At 43.5% G+C, this 9,842-nt stretch overlaps 1 long non-coding RNA gene across 1 annotated transcript in view; it reads right to left on the bottom strand.

Moving 5' to 3' along the window:
• LOC121291483 overlaps positions 1 to 8,638 on the bottom strand; it is a 99,405-nt gene extending 90,767 nt beyond the window's left edge. Inside the window, exon 1 of the long non-coding RNA XR_005946012.1 lies at positions 8,480 to 8,638. This is a non-coding gene — a long non-coding RNA (uncharacterized LOC121291483). The remainder of the gene's footprint in view (positions 1 to 8,479) is intronic.
• Between the last annotated feature and the right edge of the window lie 1,204 nt (positions 8,639 to 9,842).

Below are 9,842 nucleotides of genomic sequence, written 5' to 3'. Positions count from 1 at the left end.
CATATAGCACACGACTTTCTCATATATTGTATATATTTCTTGGTGATGTTTTATATTGCCGATTTAATTTTAATCTGAGCTGTTGGAAGGTGGAGGTACTTCAATACTCACTGTCAGTCTCCTCTCCACAAAGAATTGGTTTTTGTCTTAAAATGAGCCATTGATGTTCTGAGTATTAAATGAAGCCTTGATTTACCAAAACCTGGTACAATTTCTCTGCAATTATGCACTGAGTCAACACACACACATCCTTAAAAGACCATAGTAGGCTATTCAGCCCATCGAGCCTGCTCCACCACACAAACAGATCATGGCTGATCATCTACCTCAATGTCACTTTCCCGCACTATCCACATATCCCCTGTTATCATTGGTATACAGAAATTTATCAATTTCTGTATGAACATGCTCAATGACTGAGCTTCCACAGCTCTCTGAGGCAGAGAATACCAAAGATTCACCACCCTCAGAGTGACGAAATTCCTTCTCATCTCAGTCTTAAATGGCCTTCCCCTGTTTAAGCCAGTTATCTAATTAACTAATTGTAGCTGCAAGGAGAGCCTGTATAAACCCTGTTTTAAAGCTTGCCTGAAACTCATCATCTTCCACCCCAAATAGCAACTTTTAGTTAATTACTAAATTAAAGAAAGACGAGAATTTAGATAAAAATTAACCCTTAAATTCCCTCAGTCACCAAACTTCAATTTAGGGTTCACTATATTGGGCCCTGGGATGAGGGGGTTGTCCTATGATGAAAGGACAAGAGAATTGAGCTTATATTCTCTTTAAAAGAATGAAAGGCGATCTCATTGAAACCTACAAATTTCTGAGGTGGTTTGATCAGAGAGATGCTAAGAGATTGTTTCCACTGGTCGGGGAATCTAAAACACAAGGGGATACAGTCTCAGAATAAGGGGCCAATCATTTCTGACTGAGATGAGGAGAAATTACTTCACTCAAAGGGTTGTGAGTCTTTGGAATTCTCCACCCCAGAGGTTTATGGATGCTCCATTGTTGAAAACATTTAAGGCTGGTGGGTTAGGCAGATTTTTGGTGTCTCAGAGAATTAAGGGATATGGGGAGTGGGCGGGAAAATGGAGATGAAGCCCAAGATTAGCCACAATCGTATTGAATGGGGTAGCAGGAACAACAGGCAATATGGTCTGCTCCTGCTCCTACTTCTTGTGTTCTTGTGGAATATATTAAACCAGAATTGATAATCCTGCTGCCATATTTTAGGTGAGGCATTAACCTGTAGACTCACAACAATATTAAATCTATGAACAGTAGACAGTGTTATTCTGACAAGATTGTCTCAATACACATTATCAGGTTTCAATATCTAAACCAATCTAATATGAGCCCTTGTGAGCAGCCTCCTGAGGGCAATATTGATGGGGTGTGTGTTTTAATTTATTTATTCATTCTCAGGATGAGGGCATTGTTGGCATGACTTGTATCTATTGCCTATCCCCTCATTAACCCCTGAGTAGCATACATGTGATACCTGTCAGTGACTTGCTGGCCACTTAGACACATAGAAACATAGAAAATAGGAGCAGGAGTAGGCCATTCAGCCCTTCGAACTTGCTCCACCATTCATTATGATCATGGCTGATCATCCAACTCAATAGCCTGCTCCCAATTTCTCCCTTTTGCCCCAACAGCAAGATCTAATTCCTTCTTGAAAACATACAATGTTTTGGCCTCAACTACTTTCTGTGGCCGTGAATTCCACAGGCTCACCACTCTCTGGGTGAAGAAATTTCTCCTCATCTCAGTCCTAAATGGTATACCCCGTATCCTCAGACTGTGACCCTTGGTTCTGGACTCCCCCACCATTGGGAACATTCCTCCTGCATCTACCCTGTCTAGTCCTGTTAAAATTTTACAGATTCCTATGAGATCCCCTCTCATTCTTCTAAACTCCAGCGAATCAATCTCTCCTCATATGTCCGTCCCACCATCCCAGGAATCAGTCTGGTAAACTTTCACTGCACTCCCTCTAGAGCAAGAACATCCTTCCTCAGATAAGGAGTCCAAACTGCACACAATATTCCAGGTGTGGCCTCACCAAGGCCCTGTATAATTGCAGCAAGACATCCCTACTCCTGTACTTGAATCTTCTCGTTATGAAGGCCAACAAACCATTTGCCTTATTTACTGCCTGCTGTACCTGCATGCTTACCTTCAGCGACTGGTGAACAAGGACACCCAGATCTCGTTGTATATTCTCCTCTCTCAATTTATAGCCATTCAGATAATAATTTGCCTTTATGTTTTTGCTACTGAGGTGGATAACCTCACATTTATCCACATTATATTGCATCTGCCATGCATTTGCTCAGTCACTCAGCTTGACCAAATCACACTGAAGCATCTCTGCATCCTCCTCACAGCTCACCCTCCCACCCAGCTTTGTGCCTCTGCAAATTTGGAGATATTACATTTAGTTCCCTCATCTAAATCATTAACATATATTGTAAATAGCTGGGGTCCCTGCGGTACCCCACTAGTCACTGCCTGCCATTTGGAAAAAGACCTGTTTATTCCTACTCTTTGTTTTCTGTCTGCCGATCAGTTTTCTATCCATCTCAATACAATTTCCCCAATCCCGTGCACTTTAATTTTACGTGCTAATCTCTTATGTGGGACTTTGTCGAAAGCCTTCTGAAAGTCCAAATAAACCACATCCACTGGCTCCCCCTCATCAACTCTACTAGTTATATCCTTGTAAAATCAAGCATGATTTCCCTTTCTTAAATCCATGCTGACTCTGTATGATCCTGCCACTGCTTTCCAAGTGCTCAGCTATTAAATCTTTTATAATGGACTCTAGAATTTTTCCCACTACCAAAGTCAGGCTGACTGGTCTATATTTCCCTATTTTCTCTCTACCTCCTTTTTTAAATAGTGGGGTTACATTAGCTACCCTCCAATCTGTAGGAACTGTTCCAGAGTCTATAGAATCTCGGAAAATGAATACCAATGCATCCACCATTTCTAAGGCCACTTCCTTAACTAGTCTGGGATGTAGATTATCAGGCCCTGGGGTTTTATCGGCCTTCAATCCCATCAATTTTCCCAACACCATTTCCCTACTAATATTAATTTCTCTCAGTTCCTCCCTCTTACTAAACTCTGTGTTCCCCAACATTTCTGGCATGTTATTTGTGTCCTCCTTTGTGAAGACAGAACGAAAGTATGTATTTAGTTGGTCAGCCATTTCTTTGTTCCCCATTATAAATTCTCCTGTTTCCAACTATAAGGAACCTACATTTACCTTCACCAATCTTTTTCTCTCCACATACCTATAGAAACATTTACAGTCAGTTTTTATGTTTCCCGCAAGCTCACTCTTGTACTTTATTTTCCCCTTCTTAATCAATCCCTTGGTCCTCCTTTGCTGAATTCTAAACTGTTCCCAATCCTCAGGTCTGTTGTTTTATCTGGCTAACTTGTATGCCTCTTCCTTGCATCTAATACTATCTCTAATTTCCCTTGTAAGCAATGGTTTGGCCACCTTTCCTGTTTTACTTTTGTGCCAGACAGGAACAAACAATTGTTGCAGTTTACCCTTGCGCTCTTTGAATGTTTGCCATTGCCTATCCACATCATCCCTTTAAGTAACATTTCCCAATCCACCATAGCCAACTCGCACCTCATACCATCGTGGTCTATTAAGATTCAGGACCCTAGTCTCAAAATCAACTACGTCATTCTCCATCTTGATGAATAATTCTATCACATTATGGTCGCTCATCCCCAAGGGAACTCGTACAACTAGACTGCAAATTTTTCCTTTCTCATTATGCAATACCGAGTCTAGGATGGCCTGTTCTCTAGTTCGTTCCTCAACGTATTGGTCCAGAAAACCACCCCGTATACACTCCAGGAATTCCTCCTCTATGGTATTGTTACTAATTTGATTTGCCCAATCTATATGCAAATTAAAGTCACCCATAATTACAGATGTTCCTTTATTGCATGCGTCTCTAATTTCCTGTTTAATGCCATTCCCAACATCACCACTACAGTTTGGGGGTCTATATACAGCCCCCAATAAATAAAAGGTGAGCATTTAAGAGTCAGCCACGCTGGTGTGAGATGGAGTCACATATAGGCCAGACTGTGTAGGACATAGTGAACCAGTTGGGACTTCAAGACGATTCCAATGCTCAAAAATTATGAACTCAAAAATGAAACATTTTGCAGGGCTGTGGGATGAACAGGGTGAATGGCTGTCATTTGTGCTCTGGCTGATACCAGCTTTTCGTCTGCAGACCATTGTTTTTTTTTAAACTGAATTCAAAAAACAAACAAGCCGTCTTTTCACACCACATATTCTGAATTGTTACAGTAATATAATCACCCACACTGCACTACTACCGTCCCTAGGGCAAAACAAGTTTGTGCATGCTTCTGTTCTCCAGCTCTTTCTTAACTGATCACCTGCAGCCATCGAAACAATCCGATTTCTCTGATGACAGAGGCAACTGATAATTTCCTGGAAGGAAAGCAAACAAGAAGCTGTCCAGCAGGATGTTGTTCATTCCACTGAAGTCACAGACTGAATCATTGATCCTCATAGATATAAAGAGTTGAGAGGAAGTAACGGCAGCAGAAAGCAAGCACTACCCTCATAACACCAACACATAGCAGCACTCACCTATGTATTTCTGAGCCCTTTGAAAATGCTCTCCCACAATGTGTTGGAGCAAGGCTCCTTCAGTTAGACTATCTTCGCTCCCCCTTTTGCTGGAGGTGTGTACTGATAACAGCAGTGAGGGTGACGGGACATTGGTGAACAACAGGACCAACAGTCTATCTGTTTAACTAATGAGATCAAAGAATTGAGAAAGACAAAATGGAGAATGGAATAGAGTGAATTAGAATCCAATCAGCTAGAGAGAGTGAAATGGAACAAGGGAAAGATTGGATTATGAGAAAAAGAAAAAAGAGACAAATAAGGAAGAGTGAGAAAAAAAAAATCCAACCTATATAAATCTCTAACAATAATTTACTATCTATGGGAATGAGACTCCACAGTTTAAACTGTTCTCTTTCTGGGCTAGTGATGTTGAGGGCACATCTAATTAAAAAGGTACTTGCACAGTTATTCACCAGTCCTAATTTTCTGTGGCAAGTTTAATAGGTAATAAATGCACTAATGCAGCAGCTTCTTGAAACTTGTGCAGCGTTTGAAGGTGACCTGCACTTTTTGTGGGGCTAATGACGCAGTGCCATAAATAATCCAACAATTTGTGGCTAATAGTAGTTCGCAGCGTATCTCTTACTCTCAAGTTGCTGGACATTTTACTCATTATAACAGCAAGTGCCATTAATCTCTTTGACTGAAAATTGGTCCCGAACTCAATTTCCAAATTCTCAACACCTACAAGATTACCAAACTACCCCTTTCCCTAGAGGTCTACGATACTGATGCTCATGCTTTTACTCTACCTGGCATAGCCTGGGCGGCAGTTGTTAGCACGTGTTATCTTATCCCAAGCTGTGGCTGGCCAAGATCAGGAGGGAAAAGCCAAGGTCCACACGAGGGCCTCCTCTCCCGTTCACTCTTGGACCCCTTTCGTTGTGGAGGTCAGAAGTCTCTGGTCCCTATTCCCCAGTTGAACAGGCAGGAAAGCCCCCAAACACAGAAAGGGGGAATCCAAGTTTCCATTTCCTGGGCTTCTGGAGTGCTGTCTGGAGCTGCGATTCATGTTTTGTTTGCTCTCTCCAGCAAAAGAATCCTGACAAGGTTATCCCTGTTACTTTACAGAAAGTGAGCCAACTGAAAGGCACAGGTCATCTAGTTTGTACACTGACACACTAGCTCTTTCACCTACTGACTGCAAATTGGTTTGGTCTCATTGCAGTGCTGAGCAGCGACAGCTGGCTGTTTGTGCTGCAGAAGGCAGCAGATCCAAGGACCCACGTTCGCCTCACCCATCATACCCAGTTTCCAACTGCACTCTTCAGGACAGAAAGGAAAGCCTGACTGATTTCCTGCTGCCTGGGGCCCAGGAGCTAAACAGTCAGGCCTGTTTAGTATTTGGATGGGAAACCACCTGAGATTACCAGGTGCAGTAAAGAAAAGATTTTCATTGCTACAGCACCTTTCATAACCTCAGAACATCCCAAAGTGCTTCACAGCTCAACGTTCAAGTGCTTTTGAAGTGTAGTCAAGGGCTGTGATGTAGAAATTGCAGCGGCCAATTTGTGCACAGCAAGCCCCCACAAACAGTAATGTGACAATGGCCAGGTAACTTGATAGTTATTTGAAGGTTACACATTGAGCAAGGACACCAAGGAGAACTCTGCTGATTTTCTGCCAGGATTGCCATTGGATGCTACACATTCACCTGAGGGGCAGCTGGGGCTTTGGTTATTATGTCTCATCCAAAGAGTGGCACCTTTATCAGTGTGGTACTCCCTCAGTACATTGGCGCTCACCAGGGTTCTGTACTCTAAGCTTTGGATTGGGGCTTAAATGGTTCCAGGGATGAGATAGATTGGAGAGTTTGGGACTGTTCTCCTTGGAGAGAAGGCGGCTTAGAGGAGATTTGATAGAGACGCTCAAGATCATGAGGGGGCTGTACAGAGTAGATAGGAAGAAGCTTTTCTCACTTCTAAAAGGATCAAGAACGTGAGGGCACAGATGTAAAGTGATTTTCAAAAGAAGCAAATGTGACGTGAGAAAAAACTTCTTCACACAGCGAGTGGTTCAGGTCTGGAAGGCACTGCCTGGAAGTGTGGTGGAGGCAGGTTTAATCGAGGCATTCAAGAAGGCATTAGATGATTATTCGAATAGAAACAATGTGCAGGGGTACGGGAAAAGGCAGAGCAATGGCACTAGGTCATAATGCTCATTGGGAAAACCAGTGCAGACAGGACTCCTGTGCGAATCCACAATCTTTTGACTCAAGAGACCAAGGTTCTGCCAACTGGAACACTGCTGGTCTTGGCTGGTGGGTTTCATGGGCACCAATTCAAATCCGGTCAACTATGGGTGTGGCTGTTTAGTCCTGTCTAGGGAGATTTGTTTATGATCATTTTGGCTCAGTGCTAGCCCCCACTGATTGGCTACACCACAGTGGACCAAGGGCTGGGAGATGTAATCTTCTGGCTGTGTGTGGCCTAGTATTGCACGACAGTACATAGCAAGATCTACGTGAAAAGATGAGGTTCTTGTTCTCAGTGGAAAGAAGGATAAGGGCTTTGATAGAATAACGAGAAGGGATAGTAACCAGAGGACAAAGAATTAAGGAAGTTGCCAAATAAATCAGGCACATGTTTAGAATTTTTTTTTAAACACAGCAAATTGTTGCGAACTGGATCTGGAAAGGGTGGTGGCAGCAGATTCAGTAACATGCCAAAAAGGAATTATATGTTTACTGGCAAGTCATTTGCACACCTCACGGGAAAGAGCAAGGGTGCGAGACCAATTAGATAGCTCTTTCAAACAGCTGACATGGGTGATGGGCCAAATTTCCATACCATTCTACGGGTACTATCCTAACCAAACCTGTGCTTGATGGGCACACTACAGGGTGATGGGACCTTGGTTGCAGGCCAAGTAGAGATGAGCTTCTGCAGAGCAATGCCAGGCCATGCCTAAGGCAAAAGATCTCACCTCCTATTCCTTGGATCATTATGGCGTAACCAATTGGCTGAGATTAGCACTGAGCCAAACATTAAACAAACCTGCCTGGACAGGACAGCACAACCAGATGAACAGTTGGTGGGATTTGAACTGGTGTGTGGGAACCCTGATGGAATTCTACGGAAAAGAGAATTATGGCTCTGAGGTAGCACACTCGCCTCGAGTATGTACCAAATCCAGTAGATTTCCACTCACCCAACATGAGTTGGATCCATGGTGATACAAAGGGAGGGCTGCGCGACAAGGAAATAAAAGGCATCCACGTTGGGCTCTGGTTTCATTGGTATGCAAAAGGGCATGTTTAAAAATACAGATCTCCAATCATGTGCGCTCTGCCCCTGTCAAAAATGACAGAAGCAAACAAGCTGCATTCCAGCGTGGTAGAATAACAGGACCAGAGGTCACATTAAACGTAGATACAAAAAAGATCAGAGCGCAAAAGGAAAGTCTTCGGACAATAGGTTGTAAGCACCTGGAATATACCTGCCTGAAACACCTTGCAAGGTTTGGGGGTGGGGCGGGAGGGAGACGGTGGGAGGGTTCCAGCTATTTTTGGGCTGAAGAGTTTATCCACAGATGGGCCGGGGTGGGGGTCGCGGATAAGGCGGCTGGATCCTGGCTTCTCTTCCCTAAAAGCAGTCAGTTACATAAGAATGTGAATTCGGTGTCGAGAGCCCATTCTTCCACTTAGCTCGAGCAAGGTCAACCTGTATCGCAAACCACCTCAATCCCCTGACCCTTAATACCATTTCCTGACTAAAATCTATTAATCCCTATCTTGACATTTTCAGTTAATCCACAGACTTGACTTACCTGTTTTCTTTCCTGTTGTCGACAGCGGTGTAGCGTGCATGTCCAGCAGCAGCAGCCTTTTCTAGATTTCCACTCCCCTTACTGTCAAAACAGGCTTCCTGCAGCCAAGCGCGAATTTTCAAGGTTATGCCCCCTTGTTGTGAACTCCCCTACACCAGCAGAAATAGCTTCTCTTCACTTACCCTATCTAAAACATTTCAAAATCAGATCACTGCTTAATCTTCCATACACAAGGGAAGACAAGCCTATCTGCCCTCATAAATTTAGCCCTGGTAGCAACGTTCTCCATTGCTGCTGAAAATAAGCCCTCGCCATCACAGCTGTCAACAGTAGGTGTGCCTGCTTTATTACAGAATCATACAGCAGAGGAAGAGGCCATTCTGCCCATAGTGCCCGCACAAGCTCTTTCAAACAGTTACCCAACTGACCTCACGCTCCCTGCTCTTCCCCCATAGCCCTGCAAATGTATCCAATTCCCATTTGGAAGTTACTGAATCTGCTTCCCCCACCCTTTCAGGCAAATCACAACTCGCTGTGTTATAAATAAACACTTCCCCAATTATGCTGACATCCTAAATTTTGGCATTAGTAGGTGCAGCGCTGGCAGGGTTTCTGCTGGAGAGGATCTTGCTCTGCCCAAATGATGTAACTCTAGTGATACGTGAGCACCCCACCTATCAGAACTTGCCAACCAAAAACATCAGAGGCAATGGTCCCTCTAAGAGTCCCGAGTACATAGCTGCCCAGCAATCTTAAAGGGACTACGCAATGCAACAAGCAGGACACAAAGCAAAACAAAAATTAAAATGGATACTGATCAGATGCAGCAAATCTATCTTGCCAGACTCAAGTCAATCCTTCCACACTTCCAGGTTGAGATTTCAGGGAACTCAACACAGTTTAAAAGCCATATAGGCACAACAGTGGACTGGGTACATAATCACAGAATCGTTTCGGTGTAGGCCATTCAGCCCATCATGTCTGCACCGGCTCTGAGCATTTTAACAGTACCCTTTATTTTATGCTGTCTCTCCATGTTCTTTGTACCAAAGTGCATCATCTCACACTTCTCCACATTGAACTCCATCTGCCCACTCCACTAATGTGCTTTTGAAGATCGACACTGTCCTCACAGTTCACAATTCTCAAGTTTTGTGTTGTCCACAAACTTTGAAATTGTTCCCTGCAAACCAAGATCTAGATCATTCGTATATATCAGGAAAAGCAAGGGTCCCAATGCTGGCCCCTGGGGAACTACAAACTATAAACCTTCTTCCAACCTGAAAAATACCCATTAACCATTACTCTGTTTCCTATCCCTCAGCCAATTTTGTATCCATGATGCTACTGTCCCTTTTATTCC

This window comes from Carcharodon carcharias, chromosome 19, assembly GCF_017639515.1.
Source record: "Carcharodon carcharias isolate sCarCar2 chromosome 19, sCarCar2.pri, whole genome shotgun sequence".
Classification (NCBI taxonomy): Eukaryota; Metazoa; Chordata; class Chondrichthyes; order Lamniformes; family Lamnidae; genus Carcharodon; species Carcharodon carcharias.
The sequence above is the reverse complement of the archived record's forward strand: the minus strand, read 5'-3'. Positions and strand labels throughout refer to the sequence as shown.